The sequence below is a fragment of the Monodon monoceros genome, unplaced genomic scaffold, assembly GCF_005190385.1.
Source record: "Monodon monoceros isolate NGI ecotype Baffin Bay Population unplaced genomic scaffold, NGI_Narwhal_1 Super_Scaffold_12, whole genome shotgun sequence".
In the NCBI taxonomy this organism is placed as follows: domain Eukaryota; kingdom Metazoa; phylum Chordata; class Mammalia; order Artiodactyla; family Monodontidae; genus Monodon; species Monodon monoceros.
The window spans coordinates 157557193-157570869 of NW_021703768.1; the positions used below are offsets into that span (position 1 = coordinate 157557193).

The 13677-nt window shown below is 53.3% G+C and overlaps 1 non-coding gene across 1 annotated transcript; it reads right to left on the reverse strand.

Moving 5' to 3' along the window:
• Positions 1 to 11584: 11584 nt before the first annotated feature.
• LOC114893533 lies at positions 11585 to 11691 on the reverse strand. The gene has a single exon (XR_003792948.1). It is a non-coding gene; the product is annotated as a U6 spliceosomal RNA (small nuclear RNA).
• Positions 11692 to 13677: the final 1986 nt, after the last annotated feature.

The window sequence follows — 13677 nt, forward strand, 5'->3', positions numbered from 1 at the left end:
CCTTATAAGAGGGAGGAGGGAGGGTCAGAGGCGGAAAGAGTTGGAGATGCCGCGCTGCTGGCTGTGAGGATGGAGGACAGGGCCGCGAGCCAGGGATGCGGCGCCTCTAGAAGCTGGAAAAGGCGGGAACCGATGCTGCCCTGGAGCCTCCGGAAGGACCAGCCCTGCCCACGCCTGGATTTAGCCCCGTGAGACCCACGTCCGAGTTCTGAACTTGAGGACTGAGAGAGAATGAACATGTGTGGTTTAAAGCCCTAAGTTTGTGGAGTTTGTTACAGCAGCAACAGGAAACTCATACACCCCCCAACCTGCATGCTCCCGCCTCCCCGCTGCGGAGGGAACCCTGTTTCATCCGTCCGAACCGTTAGTCTTCTGCAAATTGATTCTTTGAAAAAAGCGGTTCTGCCACTACGTGCAAAGATTTGAAGCCCCGGTCTGACCCCATCTGCCAACCACTCAGACAGGGAAACTGAGGAGAAGGGGGCAGCAGGGGGTTTGAACGATGGCCTGACTGAGCTGGGCTGAGCATCCACCTCCTCAAACCTCTTGGTTTCACACCCCCACTTTCTCAGGTGCACGTTCAGGAGTGTAATGGGGCAGCCTCTGTGGAAAACAGTTTGGTGGCTCCTCAAAAAGATAAACATAGAATTATCACATGATCCAGCAATTCCACTCCCATGTATACACCCAGAAGAATTGAAAGCAGGGACTCAAATAGACATTTGCACACCCATGTTCACAACAGCGTGATTCAAAACGGCCTAAAGGTGGAAGCAACCCAAATGTCCATCAACAGATGATGGATAAACACAATGTGGTCCGTCTATACGGTGGCACATCACTCAGCCATGAAAAGGAGAGAAGCCCTGACCCTCGCTACAACATGGATGGACCCTGAGAACATGTTGCTCAGCGAGAGAAGCCAGACACAGAAGGACACACAGTGTGTGATCCCATGGATGGGAAACGTCCAGAACAGGCAGATCCACAGACAGGGAGTCGGTTCCTGGTTATCAGGGGCTGGGGAGGGGGATGGGGTGACTGCTGATGGGGACGGGCCTTCCTTTGGGGTGATGGAATGCTCTGGAACTAGAGGTGATGTTTGCTCACAGCTGTGAATGTGCTGAAAATCGCTGAACTGTTCACTGTAACATAGTTAGCTCTACATGAAGTCAATTTTACCTCTATGTTTAAAAATCCAGGGTTGCAACCTGAGGCTGCCGTTGCCCATGCCGATCGCTGCCCTGGGGGTGGGACCGCGAGGCCACACGGGCGACCGTGCAACTTCTGAGGGATCCAGGAAAGAGGCCCCTGCGGCTGCCCCACCTCACAGCCCCTCCCACGATGCCCTAGGATTCCAGTTCCTCCACCTCCAAAACTTCTCATTTTTTTTCCTGTCTGCGTTTTAAAGCCGTTCTGATGGATGTGAAACCTTTGATAATTGTAGCAGAAACTGGAGGCTGGGGGCTTCGACCCCTCCAACTCCCACCCACCAGGCTCCAGCTCCTGGGAGAACTGCCTGGTTTTCAGGCAGGGGTGGGGTGGGGAGACTGTGGGGGTGAGGCTCCGCTCTGGGTGCAGCCAGGTGAGGGGATGTTCCTCCTTTTCTCCTCAGTGTCTCCTCCCCAGCACTGGGGCTGGGGGCCTCCCTGCATCTCAGCACCCCGGCTACTGTCCAGCAGAGCCCCACCTTCCCTCTGGGACACCGGGGTGGCCCGGGCCATGTAAGGACTCAGGTGGGAGCACTTGGTCAAGGATCAGCATCTCGCCTCCTGGGAGGCCCTGGGTGGGACCCCGGCCACACACAATGAGCGGCTGGTCCGCCTGGAGCGTGTGGCAGCCGTTCCCAGCCTGACATCAGGGTGGCCCCACCGCCCCAGCGCTGCCAACCAAGACACCTGGGGGTGCCCTGGGCTGAGTCTGCTTCCTGAGCGAGGGGACCCAGAGATGTCCCACTGTGCAGGGCTCCTGTGTCCAGCATGACCTTGGGCCAGGGTGGCCGGGGAGCCGTCGGGGAGGAGAGGCTGCAGGTCAGCGCGTCACCCCCTCCCCAGTGTGGGGAGGGGACAGTGGGCAGGCAGGGCCGAAGCAGCCCCCCAATCTGTGCTGAATGGGTATGAATTCTGGGCTCAAGGGGTTGTCAGCCCAAAGCTGCAAGTGGACCCAGGTCAGGGCAGGGCGGGGAGGCCGTCAGCTCAGAACCAGCAGGGACGTGGGGGACGGGCCTGGTGGGCCCAGGGCCTGGAGGGGAAGGATGGGGGACACAGGCAGGAGGTGGGAGACACTGGCCTGGGTGGGGGGCTGTGGCTGGAAGGGGAAGATGGGGGCGGCCGGAGGCAGGGGTACCGTCAGGGGCTGGTGTCTGCGGTGGTCCAAGCCCCCTGCCCGCGGCTGCCATGTCTCTGGCTCAGCCGTCTTCCTGCGGGCGGGGGGGAGCGTTTCTGAGAAGGAGAAGCAGTCCCTCAGGGTCTCTGGGTTTCTCAGAACTGTCTCCACCTCTTCTCAGAACTACCTCCTCCAGACCCATCCCTGGGCCCCAGCCTGACACACATCAAACTACCACCTGCGGGCTCTGGGGAGGGGGTGAGCTCCCTGTGCCTCAGGGGGTGGAAGCGGTCGGAGAGGGGGCTGGGCTCAGACAAGGGCATGCCAGTCGGTGCAGCCATTTCAGAGCTGGGAAAACTGAGTTTCAAAGATACGCAGACCTGCTGCAGGCTGTTCCCGGGAGTTTAGAGAGATGCCGGGGCCCCTAAGGGGAAGAGGCAGCCCCTCCCTCCTCACCCCTCCCTGCCTGCCTGCCTTCCACACATCCAGGCTCTGGGGACACACCCGGGGCAGGGGGCCCAGGCTCCCCTGCAGGAGGTGAAGCTATAATGAGGGTGGAGCTCATTTTACATGGGTAACCTCATCTCTGGCACCAGTCTGCGGCTCCAAGATCAGAAGACTCCCTCAAGGCACAAACCACCCCCATTTTACAGATGGGGAAACTGAGAATCAGAGAGCCCAGTGCTGGCCCAAGGCCCCCAGGGGCCAGTGGGACTGGCTGCTCTGGCGAGTCTGCACAGGACCCCACTCAGCCGCTCCCTGACCATCATTTTCCAAAGTCGTCGTTTTTCTCTAACCACCAGCATCCTTCCCGCCAGGTCCAGAGAGAAAGATCAGTTGGCCCAAGGAACAGGGGCACCTGGGAAGCCCCTCTCAGCAGCCCTGGGCAGATATGATTATTGTTGTTGTTGCTGTTATTGTTCGCCTGGCGCTCAACCAGACCCAGATGGGGAATCTGAAGCCTGGAGGAGGCTCCCTGCCCTGAGCCCTCAGGCTGGGGAGTTTGTGTACCGTCTCCCCATGGCAGAGCTCATAGAGGGATCACACACAGCTGCCCCTGCTTGCAGACCCCTATTAGCAACCTTTTTTCCATCCACAGGAAGCCCCACTGCACAGATGGGTAAACTGAGGCTAGCCAGGTGGGGGAGCCGCCCGCCTGGGTGGCTGTTTGATGCTGGGCCAGGAGCAGTTTGCTTCCAGACCTGGCCGAGCTCACAACAGCAGCCAGATACTGTCGGCACACATGCAGGGCTGGGATTCCAGCTCAGCGGCTGGGCCTGAAATATGTTTGTGAATAATAATTCCAGGCAGCCCTGAGCCATCAGGATCGAAGCCTTCTGTCTCGGTTCAGGCAGCTATGAAGGTAGGGGTGGGGACACATTACCACCTGTGCCTCTCCCCAGGCCGATGGAGGGGTCCCTCCCTGATTTTCCAACGCCCTCCCCTTAAAATTGGACCCTAGAGACTTCCCTGGTGGTCCAGTGGTTAAGACTCCGAGCTTCCAATACAGGGGGTGCCCGTTCGATCCCTGGTCAGGGAACTAACATCCCAAACGCCTGGCAGCAAGGCAAAAAAAAAAAAAAAAAGAATCTGAATCTGGCCACTTCTCTCCACCCCTGTAGCCCCCGTCCATGACGCCCCTGGTTTCCTGCCTGGACCTTGATCCCCCACCTCCTCCTTCCTTTCCTCCTGCCTGGGACAGCCTCCATGGGGAACCAGAAGGGATTTCCAAAAGACAATTGCATTGTTGCCTGCCCCCCACCTTCTGGAAGCCCCCCATGGCTCCCTCCCTTCTCAGTAAAATCCAAATCCCCGACCACCCCACTCACTTTTCCAACCCGGGGTTTGGGGCTCTTCCACTCCCCATCCCTCACTCTGCCTGCCTCAGGGCCTTTGCACGTGCAGATCTGATCCGGGTCTTCTTGTCACCTAGGTAGCTCCTTCTCCTTACTCAAAGTCCTCTCCTTGGGGAGACTTCCCTGCCCCCCCAAGCAGAGCCTCCAATACCCCTTAGGCTCCACCCCCCACCCCCATCCCTCCCTCGCACCCCACTCTGCCCCACAGCCCTGGAAGCAGTCCGTGTCCAGTTCTGTCTGCCACCAGCCTCCGGGACCTCGAGACAGCGACTTTTCTTGTCTCAATTTAATCCAAATTCTTCCCGAGTTGGGGAATATTTGCTACCTGAGCCCTGCCCTCAAAGAGGGGAGACCTTGCCTGACTCGCCTAGGCCCAGGCCACGCCCCATATCGACCACGTCCACAGGTAAATTCAGCGCGCTTGCCACCACCCCCACGCAAGCCGCACGCCGCCCCTCCAGAGCTCTGCTCCTGACCAAATGCCCCATCCCGCTTCCCTCCCCGCGACTCCAGAATGGTTCCAGGTTTGGGGGCTTTCGGGAGCCCCTTCATACCTCCCCCACTCTCCACCCCTTCCTGGTGGCATCGATTTGCCCCCGGCCACCCTCCACCTCAGCCCTTCCTCCTCCAGGTCTCAGTCCAATGCCCCCACCTCCAGGAAGCCCTCCCTGAATCTTTCACGGTTTTCTAGTTAGACCTTCATTTGTTTGTCTCTACCACAGAACAAGGTCACTTCCGATGTCCTCACTGCAATGTTCCCAGTGCCCAGACCGGGGATTAGTACTTAGGAGGTATTCACAATATCTTTGTGTAAACATGCAGTAATGCGGGGTCTCAGTCCCCACTTGGAGGGTTCCTGAAGATCCCTGCCTGGCCCGTTGGCCTTGGCAGGGCAAAGGTCTGCCAGGCTGGGCTTGTCTGGAGGGGTGTCCTGGGAGCTGCCTGCACCCTTCACGCCCTAGGATCCCCCCAGCCTGTTCAAGCCCACTGACCCCTGAAGACTTGGGGTGCCCTCTTCCCTGGCAGAGTTTGGGGTGCAGGGCCTCCTGGGGGATTCTCCACCCCCCTCCTGGCCCCTGCCCTGATACAGCAGGTGCACAATCAATGCCACAGTGACCACCCCCAAAGTCCCAGCCCTCAGAGCAGGAGGCGCCTTGGGATGTGTTTAAACTACATCCTAGAGCTCGATGCCCGGTTCACATGACTTCCTCTGCCCCCAGCTGACACATTCAGAAACGGGTGCTTTGTAGCCCTTTGCCAGGATTAAATGAAGTGATACTTTGGGACTTCCCTGACAGTTCAGTCGTTAAGACTCTGCGCTTCCACTGCAGGGGGCACAGGGTTCCATCCCTGGTTGGGGAACTAAGATCCCGCATACTGTGCGGTGCGGCCAAAAAATAAAAAAATAAAATAAAATAAAATAAAAAATTAAGTAATACTTAGCTCCAGGCTGGTCCCATGACCCGCTGGGGGATTGTTACGTTATTACCTTACGCCTTCCTCGGCAGGCTCCTTGCCCATCTGAGCAACGCCCCACTTCACAGATGTGGAAACTGAGGCCCAGAGAGGGGCTGCCCCTGCCCAGACTCCTCTGGCCGCCGGGCCTGGTTGGAAAAGATAAAGCCGTGAGCCGTTATCAGCCAGAGCGACGTGATGGATGAGCTGGAGAAATCCTCGCCGCCATCCAGCTGCCCATTGATCGGGTGCTCCAGCCTCCGTGGCCGGCCACGATTAATTTATGTGGGACTGGAGAACACTAATTAAGTCTGTTTAAGAGGAAGTTAACTTTAATGCCCTGGCCACCCGCCTCGCTCACTGTGAGAGCTGCCGGGAGTTTCCGCGGGCACCGGGGAGACCCCAGACGTGGACCAGCGGTGCCGAGTCTGGAAGGGAGCCAGCACTGGCCTGCCACATACTACCCGGCCACTGAGACCCGGCTCCCGGCCCTGCGAGATTCAGCTGTTCCAGCTGTGCACAAAGGCATGGGAGGCCCTCCTGCGTCGCACGGTAGAAGCCTCAGGCTGGCCTGGGAGGCTAGACCTGCTGTCAGGATGTGATGCAGGCAAAACCACCGCCACTGCGAGCCAACTCCAGCCTTGGTGTGCTGGTACCTCTGAGCATGAGGACAAAGGCTGGTACAGAGTAGGTGCTCAATTAATCCTCCATTCTCAGTGAGGCTTCTCGCTCCCACTTGCACCCAGTGTTGAGTTATACATCTGGGAGGCGCAGAAACTATCAACAATTGTAAAGCAACTATACTCCAATAAAAATTAATTTAAAAAAATAAGAAAAAATAACAAATCTGGGAGGCAGATCGGGGCCCCAGCCCTCCCCTACTTGAGCCCCCACCCCCATGCCCTCCTGCAAGAGCACAGAGTCCTCAATGGACCCTGGAAACTTGGTCTCAGTCTGAGCCTCCCCTTCACGCTGCAGCCGGGCAGGATTTCTAAGGAAAGGATGCCCTTTCACACCTCTGAGCCTTTGCAAGCTCTGGTCCCTCTGCCAGGAATTCCCTTCCCTCTTCACTCAGAAAATACCCACTTTTGCATCCTTCAAGCCCTCCCCCAGGCCCGGCCCTCAGCCCCTCTCTGACCCCCTGCCCCATCCCTGGATCTCTCTCTCTGACCCCACCCTTGACCTCCAGGGGGTTGGAAATGTCTGTGCCCAGCTCTGCCTCCACTCCATCTGGACTCACCAGCCGGGGCTCCAGGTCACCCAGGGAACAGAGGGGTGCACCTGGGGGCACGAGTGAATGAATGAACAACTGACAAATTCTCACAACCCTGCAGTGAGAGATTATTGTTGTCATTGTTGTGATTCGTGCCTGCTGGGCAGGCCTGCTGCATTTGTGGAGCCTCAGTTTCCCCATCTGTAAAATGGGCACTGCAGCCCTCAGAGGCTGGACCAGAACCAGGACAAGAGGCCACAGCTGGGAGAGCTGAAGACACTGCCAGCTGGCCTCCCCAGGGCCCCTTGGACGTGCCCATTGAGGGGACCAGCTGAAACTTCACACAGTCCCAGGCTGAGAGGGCCGGAGCTCAGCCTTCAGAGTGAGCAACAGGCAGAGGGGTGACTGAGGGTACCAAGGCAAGGAGGGTGTGGGCCTCGAGACCCTGGCCCCGGGGCCATGACCCTGTGGGCAGTGGGCAGTGGGGAGCCCTGGCAGGTTGTAGAGCAGGAGAGGGCCCTGGTTGGATGACTGGTAGAAATGGCTCAGGTGAGGGACTTCCCTGGTGGTCCAGTGGTTAGAACTCGGCATTTTCACTGCCGAGGGCCCAGTTCGATCCCTGGTCAAACAGTGGGATCAAACAAGCCATGTGGCCAAAAAAAAGAAAAGAAAAGAAAGAAATGTCTTGGGTGGGAGAGATGGAGACCAGGAGTCTGAATCCTGGCTTTGACATTTGCCTGCGTGTAACGCAGCCACACGGTACCTCAGTGTCCCCTTCTGGACAAGGAAGACAATGATTGTGTCCATGACAGACTTGGGACCTGCTGGCCAAAGAAGTCAGCAAGGGTCTTGGGAGAGGAGGAGGGAACAAAATTGGCCCCAGGTCAGCAGGGACCTAGACATTCCTCAGGGGAGAGGAGCCCACCTCCCTCCGTAGATGCTTTGCCTCCCTGAAGGAGAATAAAGCAGCAAACCCCGAAAATCTCAGAATCCTGACATCCTGAAATGCCCAAATCTCCATGTCCCAGAACTCTGAGATCCCGGAATCCCAGCGTCTGGGATGAGCGGTACCACTGGTGCCATGGAGTTTGCGTCCCTTTACACCTTTCTTCCAACGCTCATTCCTGCGTCTTTGCCATCTCCAGGCAGATTTCAATTACTACCTTATTTTTAGATGTTTTTTAAATAAAAACTTATTTCATTTATTTTACTTTGGTGTACCTATTTTTGTTCATACTTTTCTTAAATTTATTAGTAACCCATTTCAGTGGAAATTTGGTGGAAAATAGCTTTCACTTATTTGAATAACAAACGGAGCAATGAAGAATTGCAGGTATAATAACATCTATGGATAGTCAGTAGTGGTGAAAATATTAAAACAATGTATAAGCATTCAAGTCGTAACAACGTTTAAGCTTAGATCCTCAGTAAACCACAGAGGCAGATGAAGCAGTGGAATCCAGTGATATGACTAATTTAGTCTCTGTGGCGTCCATAGGCTCATTTATTAAATGAATGTTTTTTGTTTGTTGGTTTTGTGCGGGTTTTTTTGCAGTACGCGGGCCTCTCACTGTTGTGGCCTCTCCCGTTGCGGAGCACAGGCTCCGGACGCGCAGGCGCAGCGGCCATGGCTCACGGGCCCAGCCGCTCCGCGGTATGTGGGATCTTCCCCACGGTATGTGGGATCTTCCCGGACCGGGGCACGAACCCGTGTCCCCTGCATCGACAGGCAGACTCTCAACCACTGCGCCACCAGGGAAGCCCCCTAAATGAATGTTTTAAATCTATCTTGATTTAGATTTTTTTTTTTTACGTCTTTATTGGAGTATAATTGCTTTACAATGGTGTGTTAGTTTCTGCTTTATAACGAAGTGAATCAGTTATACATATACATATGTTCCCATATCTCTTCCCTCTTGCGTCTCCCTCCCTCCCACCCTCCCTATCCCACCCCTCTAGGTGGTCACAGAGCACCGAGCTGATCTCCCTGTGCTATGCGGCTGCTTCCCACTAGCTATCTATTTTACGTTTGGTAGCGTATATATGTCCATGCCACTCTCTCGCTTTGTCACAGCTCACCCTACCCCCTCCCCATAACCTCAAGTCCATTCTCTAGTAGGTCTGTGTCTTTATTCCTGTCTTACCCCTAGGTTCTTCTTAAATTTTTTTTCTTAAATTCCGTATATATGTGTTAGACAAATACAGTATTTATCTTTCTCTTTCTGACTTACTTCACTCTGTATGACAGACTCTAGGTCCATCCACCTCATTACAAATAGCTCAATTTCGTTTCTTTTTATGGCTGAGTAATATTCCATTGTATATATGTGCCACATCTTCTTTATCCATTCATCCGATGGTGGACACTTAGGTTGTTTCCACCTCCGGGCTATTGTAAATAGAGCTGCAATGAACATTTTGGTACATGACTCTTTTTGAATTATGGGTTTCTCAGGGTATATGCCCAGTAGTGGGATTGCTGGGTCATATGGTAGTTCTATTTTTAGTTTTTTAAGGAACCTCCATACTGTTCTCCATAGTGGCTGTACCAATTCACATTCCCACCAGCAGTGCAAGAGTGTTCCCTTTTCTCCACACCCTCTCCAGCATTTATTGTTTCTAGATTTTCTTTTTTTTTCTTTTTTGCGGTACGCGGGCCTCTCACTGTTGCAGCCTCTCCCGTTGCGGAGCACAGGCTCCGGACTCACAGGCTTAGCAGCCATGGCTCATGGGCCCAGCCCTCTGCGGCACATGGGATCTTCCCGGACCGGGGCATGAACCCGTGTCCCCTGCATCGGCAGGCGGACTCTCAACCACTGCGCCACCAGGGAAGCCCTGTTTCTAGATTTTTTGATGGTGGCCATTCTGACTGGTGTGAGGTGATACCTCATCGTAGTTAATATTTGCATTTCTCTAATGATTAGTGATGTCGAACATCCTTTCATGTGTTTGTTGGCAGTCTGTATCTCTTCTTTAGAGAAATGTCTATTTAGGTCTTCTGCCCATTTTGGATTGGGTTGTTTGTTTTTTTGTTATTGAGCTGCATGAGCTGCTTGTAAATTAATCCTTAGTCAGTTGCTTCATTTGCAAATATTTTCTCCCATTCTGAGGGTTGTCTTTCCGTCTTGTTTATGGTTTCCTTTGCTGTGCAAAAGCTTTGAAGTTTCATTAGGTCCCACTTGTTTATTTTTGTTTTTATTTCCATTTCTCTAGGAGGTGGGTCAAAAAGGATCTTGCTGTGATTTATGTCATAGAGTGTTCTGCCTATGTTTTCCTCTAAGAGTTTGATAGTTTCTGGCCTTACATTTAAGTCTTTAATCTATTTTGAGCTTATTTTTGTGTATGGTGTTAGGGAGTGATCTAATCTCATACTTTTACATGTACCTGTCCAGTTTTCCCAGCACCACTTATTGAAGAGGCTGTCCTTTCTCCATTGTACATTCCTGCCTCCTTTATCAAAGATAAGGTGACCATATGTGTGTGGGTTTATCTCTGGGCTTTCTATCCTGTTCCATTGATCTATCTTTCTGTTTCTGTGCCAGTACCATACTGTCTTGATAACTGTAGCTTTGTAGTATAGTCTGAAGTCAGGGAGCCTGATTCCTCCAGCTCTGTTTTTCGTTCTCAAGATTGCATTGGCTATTCGGGGTCTTTTGTGTTTCCATACAAATTGTGAAATTTTTTGTTCTAGTTCTGTGAAAAATGTCAGTGGTAGTTTGATAGGGATTGCATTGAATCTGTAGATTGCTTTGGGTAGTATAGTCATTTTCACAGTGTTGATTCTTCCAATCCAAGAACATGGTATATCTCTCCATCTATTTGTATCATCTTTAATTTTTTTCATCAGTGTCTTATAATTTTCTGCATACAGGTCTTTTGTCTCCTTAGGTAGGTTTATTCCTAGATATTTTATTCTTTTTGTTGCAATGGTAAATGGGAGTGTTTTCTTGATTTCACTTTCAGATTTTTCATCATTAGTGTATAGGAATGCCAGAGATTTCTGTGCATTAATTGTATCCTGCTACTTTACCAAATTCATTGATTAGCTCTAGTAGTTTTCTGGTAGCCTCTTTAGGATTCTCTATGTATAGTATCATGTCATCTGCAAACAGTGACAGCTTTACTTCTTCTTTTCCGATTTGGATTCCTTTTATTTCCTTTTCTTCTCTGATTGCTGTGGCTAAAACTTCCAAAACTATGTTGAATAAGAGTGGTGAGAGTGGGCAACCTTGTCTTGTTCCTGATCTTAGTGGAAATGCTTTCAGTTTTTCACCATTGAGGACGATGTTGGCTGTGGGTTTGTCATATATGGCCTTTATTATGTTGAGGAAAGTTCCCTCTATGCCTACTTTCTGGAGGGTTTTTATCATAAATGGGTGTTGAATTTTGTCAGAAGCTTTCTCTGCATCTATTGAGATGACCATATGGTTTTTCTCCTTCAATTTGTTAATATGGTGTATCACATTGGTTGATTTGCGTATATTGAAGAATCCTTGCATTCCTGGAATAAACCCCACTTGATCATGGTGTATGATCCTTTTAATGTGCTGTTGGATTCTGTTTGTTAGTATTTTGTTGAGGATTTTTGCATCTATGTTCATCAGTGATATTGGCCTGTAGTTTTCTTTCTTTGTGACATCCTTGTCTGGTTTTGGTATCAGGGGGATGGTGGCCTCGTAGAATGAGTTTGGGAGTGCTCCTCCCTTTGCTATATTTTGGAAGAGTTTGAGAAGGAAAAAATATGGAACGCTTCACGAATTTGCGTGTCATCCTTGTGCAGGGGCCATGCTAATCTTCTCTGTATCGTTCCAATTTTAGTATATGTGCTGCCGAAGCGAGCACTAGATTTTTTTTTTTTTTAATGGCAGAATCTGGGGACTTCCCTGGCTGTCCAGTGGTTAGGGCTCCACGCTCTCACTGCCGAGGGCCCGGGTTCAATCCCTGGTCGGGGAACTAAGATATCATAAGCTGCACGGTGCAGCCAGAAAAAAAAAAAAAAGGGCAGAATCTGGAGCAAGGAAGTGGGAGAGCTTCACGATGTGTATTTTCTGTTCCTGGACCTCAGAAACTCCAGTCATGGGTTCCCCAAAAGCTGAGCCCAAGACCAGGGCTGAGTGAGGGTGGTTATCCAGGAGCCCACCCAGGAAAGATCTTGAAGGACACACCCCAGAATGGTCACTGTCAAGGACAAATGACGGGCACTTATCCATCAGGTCATGGAGGGTTATTGCCCCTTGCCTCCAGTCCCTCCAGAAGCACATAGGAGGCCTCGGTCTCGCTGGGAAGAGGCAGCTGCAGCTATGCTGAAATTACAGGGGCCACGGGGTCAAGACTCTGGCCCCCAAAGTGTCTGCTGTTGGGGGGGCATTTGCTGAGTGTCACCCACACTCTGGGACAGAGAGGGTCCCTTCCCTCAGCCAGGTGAGGCTGGCAGGGAAAACAGAGGACAAACAGGTAAACAAATCACCAGGACAGAGTCACGGGTGTTAGAGACGTGAAGGAGGCCCCTTGGGGTGGGGAGGGTCAGGGAGGTCAGCAGAGACAGATGAGTTTGGATTTTCTCCACAGGGCACTGGGGAGCCATAGATGGCTCTTGCACAGAGGAGGGATGTGATCTGATTTTTTTGTTCTTGAATGTTCCCCTGACAAGTCCAAGTCCGCCAGCAGGCAGGGAGTCTGGGAAGGATGCACCAGGCAACGGGCACAGCGTGCGTAAGGAGAAAGCCACGCTTGAGCATTTTAGCCCGTGGCCAGCTGGCTGGGCTAGTGTTTGCTTTCCAGAAGCAAGGCAGCAGGAAGAGGGCTGGTGAGCAGTGGAGTGTCCAGAGGGGTCAGTCTGAGTTCTCACCACCCTCCCTGATCGCTCCGGGGCCACCAGGGAGCTCACTTCCTGCTCTGGCCTCAGTCTCCCCGTCGGCCCAAGAGTGTTGGTGTAACCCTGACCCGCTGGGTTGTTTCACCCAGACATTGGCTCCTGGTGACCTGGAGACCCCCAGACCTGGGCCTGAGCCCCTTGTCTGCAACCCTGGCCCTGCCGCCCACTGGCGTCCCCTCTCAGGCAACATCTTCATTACGGAGCCAAGTTGTTTAAATAAATGAATTAATATTGACGAACCATCAGTGACCTAATAAATGATTAGTTAAGGCACACATACATCACGCCGCGGGGACGCCGGGAGCCCTTAATTACTGCTTCGGAGGGACCTGCAGGGCCACGGCCACTGCCCTGCACCCCTTCCTGGCCCTGGGCCCCTCCCTGGTCACCCTGCTCCTCTCTATGTCTCTGGGGCTGGGCAGGAAGGCAAACCTGGCCCGTCGCCCCATCCCTGCCCTAGCTCAGGTGTCCACGTGTCCTTGGAGCAGCCTCGACCCAGCCTCCCCGCCTGCCCCCAACGTCCCTTCCCTCCCAGCGGCCAGGAGGCCTGGTTAAAAGCATGACTCTTTCCTCATCCGTGTATCACTCTAATGCCTCCTGCGGCTCCCCAGTGCACTCCAGAAAAAGACCCCAGACCTCACCATGGGCCACAGAACCTCCTGCATCCTGCTGTTCCCTCCGCCTGGAAGGCTGTCTCCCCTCTGGGCCCAGGCCACCCTGCTCACCTCAGCCTGCAGCCCCTCGGGGTGGATCTAGACGGATCTATGGGGTGGGGATGCTCCAAACCCAGGCCTGGAGGCAGCAAAGGGGACGGACGCCCAGCACTTGGGGCATCGGCCCTCCTCTGGCACCCTTGTCCTGCTGCTGCCTCAGTTTCCCTAGCAGGATGTGAGGGGAGGTCCCTGCGGGAGGGGGTCAGATCTGAAGGACTGCTGGGTTCATTTCTTCTCTCC